The 6,000-nt window shown below is 33.2% G+C and overlaps 1 pseudogene; it reads right to left on the reverse strand.

Moving 5' to 3' along the window:
- Positions 1–3,553: 3,553 nt before the first annotated feature.
- On the reverse strand, positions 3,554–5,633 carry LOC120187460 (annotated as a pseudogene).
- Positions 5,634–6,000: the final 367 nt, after the last annotated feature.

Here is a 6,000-nt window from a genome sequence, read left to right on the forward strand (position 1 = left end):
TACAGAACATCATATTAGTTAGTAGTTATGGAAAAGTAATATATATAAACACTTTTATTGTATGATTACCTTGTTAAAACATTTACAAAGGTTATTGAGGAGCATATCAGACTTGGTAGTGGTGGAAAAGTGTGCTTTGGACCACTGTTGAGGGTTAAGATCCTTGAACCACTCAAATGCATCATTTGATAAAACTTTCAATTCATTTAGTGCATCTTGGAATTATCTTTTGTAAGTTTCTCTAGCAGATTTCCACAATGCATCCTTAAGAGTTTTTCCTTTGTGAACTTTCTTTAAGTTTGCATAAATATGTCTTACTCACCATTAGGGAATAGGTCTGTCACAACTTCAACAAGTCCCTACAAAATAAGGGGAGAAATAAATAAATAATTATGATAAATATGGAAGAAATTTATAATAAATTAAAAGGTTAAGAACATAATCTTCTATCAATCAAACATGAAACACCATCCGTATGAGTTCTCAATCTCCAAGTCTCTTATGAGAATTTCCAAAAAACCATAACCAAGAATACTGGTTCTCACTCTCCACAACAACATAGGTTATGGAATAAATGCCACCATTGGCATCGATACCAACTGCTGATAATAAGTAACCTACATAATAACCCTTCAAGAAGCAACCATCAAGGTTGATAATATTTCTACAACATGCTTTGAACCCCTCTTTGCAAGCTTGAAGATAAAATACTTTCTTTGAAACAATCTATTTGTCTACTTTGCAAATAGTTGTAGTTCCAAAATTGATGTTTCTTAATTCAAGAAAATATTCATAGATCTTTCCATATTGTTCTTTCATTTTACCTTGAATTAGTTCTAAGGCATGATCCCTATCCCTACCACATTTAGTTAAAGAAAAATATGTTCCATAATCATTCATCACATCTTGTTCTAGGGAAGTCAAAGAATAATTCATATCAGATATGAATTTTTGAATATATATAAACCCAATGAACCTATAAGTGACATTCTTATTTTTAACAACTTAGCACAAATGTGTTTAGACTCATAAATCTTGATCTTCCAAGTGTTTCGATCAAAATCATTATAGGAGCATGGGAAGCCCATAATTTCTATGGACAATCATCCCTACCAACTGCTTGTAATAAAATCATTAACCCATAATTACCATTCACCCTCCCATATTTCCTAACTACCCCTTTTAAAATCTGTTTACTAGAAAACAACATACCCTTTCGAAATGTAAGGTTCTCCATATCAATTTGTTTGTTGAATATAGAAAAAGTATGAGTATCCAAGTTAGATTCTTTGTCGCTGTTTAATTCATCTAAATTAACTGTGTCAGAGTCAAACATTTCTTCATGTCTACCCATGTCCCCTAAGTTATTTAAAACATCATCCTCTACTATACTAGGTAATGCCTCTTCTTCATCAAAGGAAGTTTCACCATAAGTTTTCACAAAATCAAAATATGATTCATCGGATCCATTGTTTTCATCTTCTATCACAATTTCTTCAACACCATCACTTTCTGCCCCTATATCTTTTTCACTATCAGACTTATCCATTTCAGTAGCACAACTTTCAACATTATTTATTTTAGCAGCACCACTTTCAACTTTATTCATTTCAGCAGCACCACTTTCAGCTTTATTCATTTCAGCAGCATCACTTTCAGTACTACCCAAACCTAGTGCATAGATATGGATATATTTATTCCTATGTAAACTATGTACCATTGTCATTACATCATTTTCATTTGATAAAGTCTTAATAGAAGATTCATTTAATTTTGCACCTGGTTATAACCAAAATAACTATAGTGGACTAGGGACACATATCTACTCCATCATTTCACAAAAGTCAAGCAAAGAAATTGTATCACAATCATAGAGGTCAAAGAAAGCAATTTTCCCCAGTGAACTTCAATCTAGGTGAATGAATAAATACTCCACCATAATGACACACAACAGTAAATTTTTCATCTTTAGAATAGATTTTTTTTAATTTAATTAGTTTAACTCAAATTTAATTAATAAATTCAACATTAGAAACATTGAGAATATTTTATTATTCAAACAGTACAATATGCATCAGAACATTATAACATTGAGAATATTTTATTACACTAGAAGGTCCCCAATTTTCAAAATATTTTTTTATGATGAGTGGTTCACAACAGTACAATATGCATCATAACAGAACAATACATATTTTTTCATGCTGAGTGGTCCCAAAAAATATACACTCACAATATCATATATCACATATAATTATCATAGAGTCAATATATCACTCATAAAGTCAATATATCATACATATAAACATACACAGTACCATATCAAATATACTTATCATAACATAACAACATGCATGATATCATTTTGGTTATCATTTTGTTAACAGAGCATCCATGACTCAGTTTAAGTTACAAGACAAAATGAATGAAAAATGAAAATCCATACAATCAGCGGTGAATCAACACATACAATGAAAACCCATAGAACAATATGAAAGAAAATTTAATAAAAAAATCCAATCAATTTTATGTCAAAACCCTAGGTTTTTGACATTTCTCTTTAACCCAAAAGAATCTTACCATAAAGCATAGTGTTGTCTCCACTTTGTCGTACCTTTCATGTAAGAACCATCTTCTCTTTAAATCATAGTTTTTCACTCAAGAGAAGTATTATTTGTTTCTCTTAATCCTTCAATCCGTAAAGCAATTTCTTGGGTTCCCTATTTTTCCTCATGATTTCCCTTTTTCTCTTAAACCCTAAAAGTATTTTCTCAAACCCTCTCTGAGATTGATTCATTTGATAGAGGAATAGAAGAAGAAAAGGGTTTAGAACTCTAACTTTTGGGTGAGAAATAAGAACGACAAAACTCATCCTTTTTCATCTTTAATCGATTTAATAATTAAATATTCATTAAATATGAAATTTTATTATAATATTAGATAAAAAGTCGGTCAAAGGTATTTCAACGGTTGTCCACCACTGCAGTAGACAGTCCAGGTCATTATAAAATGGTGCACCTGTCATTTCTGTTACGCATTTTTATGGTTGTTAACGTAGAGTGACCGATTTGTAACACACGATAACGTTAGTGATCGATTTGTGACTTTTAAAACATCAATACTAAAAACAATTACTAACCCAAACATTAGTGACCATTGACATAAATTACCCTTAAAAAATCGATCATTAGATAATAATTTTTACAATAAATGGTTAAAAACTCTCAATTAATAATTTCATTCTCTTCTATGTTGTGACTTCAATATCCAAAAATTCCCTTACCCTTCCCATAGATGAAAAATTATTCAAAAAAATTGATAATTAATATATTAAAATAATAATTCACCCAAATGAAACAAGATCAAAGCCTTCTTAAACCTGCAACCTCAATAAGTTAGTCAACATCACGCATGTCACTTCAGCTAGTACTCGGTTGGATACTTAAGGCTGTTACATTAAAAAATATATATGCCAAGTAAGCATATATGCACAAGCAAGTTGCTACACCATAGCAATATATCCAAGCTATCAAACACAATAAATTTCTTTATCCTAGAACTCCAGTGGCATTCCAAACATCTTATTTATATCGTCAATTGCTTCTTTGGTAAACACAGTTGGCTCAAATAAATCACTATCATTTAATTTCCCAGACGATTTTGCAGGGGCTCAGGTTCATGATTTTCCAACTCATCAGGAAGTATAGAAAACCCACCAAAATCTTGTTTCTCAACGGCTGCTTTGTCCTGCTTCTTTGTTGCCCTTACAAAATCTATTGGCTTTCCAAACATGTTATTGATATCTTGCATAGCCTCCTTCAAGTTAATTGTAGGGTCTACTAAGCCATGGTGGCAAACATTTCTACCACTGGCTCATCAGAAATTGTCGAACCAACGAACCTGTGAACCACTTTATCCTCTCGAATCTTCGGTCGACATGCACTTTGTGCATCAATATCATCTGAACTTTCAGAAGAAAAATCATTAGGACTTGGAAACACAAAGGCGTTGCAACCTTTTCCTAAATTTTGAACCTTCGACAGTTCTAAGTTTTCTTTATCATTCCCCTCTCCAACCTCACCATTTTCTTCATCATCATCAACGTATATTTCAAATGCTTCCTCCTTAGGCTGGCAAATTCGTGCTTTACTCTGTAATCCCTTTTCTTCATGTTGAACTGATGAGTTGCTTCCTCTTTCTAAATTTTCATCAAACACCTTAAATCCTATGTTCAAACTATGATCTTCTTTCAGCTGCATCTGAGATGATCTCCTCCCAATAGGAGCTATCTCTATAGGTTCTCGAAACATGCTATTGATTGCATTCATTGCCTCTTTCATGGTTATTGTAGGATCAACTAGTCCATGATGGCAGGCATCTTCAGCTTCAGATTTACCAACAATGGCAGTATCAACAAACTTCACGACCACCGTATCATCATTCCTGACCTTCCTGGGTTCATCAGACACCCTTTCCATCAAAGCTCTCCCCCTTTTGCTCTCCACTTTTTTACCATTATGTAATGATGAAGACCTCTTATGACTATTTTCAACTATGCATATTGCTTCACTGTTTTCTTTCGACCCTTTGCATTGGAGAGGCTTTCTAGCTTCTCTTCCTTCCTGGCACCGTGGCACACCAAAGCAATCGTCAGATTGTGAAAAACAAAACAAAGGCAATGAAAAGAAGCATATTAGATGAGCAACAAATGCACAACCTGCATTTTCTTCTTCTTCTTGCGTCTCTCCATACGATACAGGAATTGCTCATATGATTTTTGTAACTCATCAACCGGCTCTGCAAGGCTGTTCAACAATTGAAGGAGATTAAATAAAACACCAGTTCAGGTTTCCAAAGGTATTTCATTGAAAGAAAGGAAAACTTTAACTTCATAATCAAGCAAGAAAATTCCAACCTTCCACACTGAGCAACAAACAAACTTTAAGCGGATTGGTAGATTAATCATTGCAACCATAAAGAAAACTGATAAGAGGAAGAAAAAAAAACCTTACTTTTGAACACCCAAATGGTACATTTTTTCAGCCTCGTCAAATTTCTTGATCTTCTCATAGTAAAGTGCATATGCTTGGTAGAACAATGAACGTTTTGCTCCTATTTGACTCCTCTACATTCTTCTCAACAGCACCCTTGGATCATCCATAAAATCCATCTAACAAATCAACCCAAACAAACAAACAAATAAATAAAACCCAGAAACCAAATTCCATAAAGAATGAACATCGAAGATTCGTTTCGTTAAGGGCAGATTGGCTGTTTACCAACTGTATCCAAACCCGGAGGTAGCGTAGATCGTCGTGGTAACGGCGGTCGGATTCGAACGTTTGCGTACATTTTTGCATAAAGCGAGGTAGCTTCTCTTTTAAAATATGGGGCGGAACCGAATCTTTTATTTTCTTTATCCCTCTGTGGAAACAATGAGTTGATATTAATAGTTCAAAAGAAAGAAAAATGGTAAATAAATAAAGGAGAGGAGAAAAGAGAGTACCGCAGCCAAGGGAGAAGAGGGTCTTTGCCAGAATAAGATTTGATTTCAGATATTATTGAAGAAAATAGATTGCCGTTCATTGTCTCGCTTTTTCTCCCATTTTTGTTTTCCTTTTGCAGTGAGGAAAAGAAGGTTTTTAGCCCTTGATTCTGGGACGATGGTTTTTTTTTTAATTTATGTTGAGGCGCGTATCGGTTCGGGTCATTTTGTGAGACTTGATTGTCGGATCTGAATCATGGTTCGGTTCATCTTTAATGATTTATGATTACCGTGAAAATAACATAGGGTAATTACGAACTTAGTATATAAACTATCGTTTTTAATCCGTTTTGGTATCTAAACTTTTAATTTTTTAAAATCATATCTAAAGTTTAGTTTTTATTTCATTTTAGTACTCATTCGAAATTTAACATTAAGGGTGTGTTTGATAGCTAAAAATTATTTTCTGAAAATGTTTTCCTCAGTTTCCTGTGTTGATAGCAATAATTGGTTTT

Source organism: Hibiscus syriacus, unplaced genomic scaffold, assembly GCF_006381635.1.
Source record: "Hibiscus syriacus cultivar Baekdansim isolate YM2019G1 unplaced genomic scaffold, ASM638163v2 tig00113725_pilon, whole genome shotgun sequence".
In the NCBI taxonomy this organism is placed as follows: Eukaryota; Viridiplantae; Streptophyta; class Magnoliopsida; order Malvales; family Malvaceae; genus Hibiscus; species Hibiscus syriacus.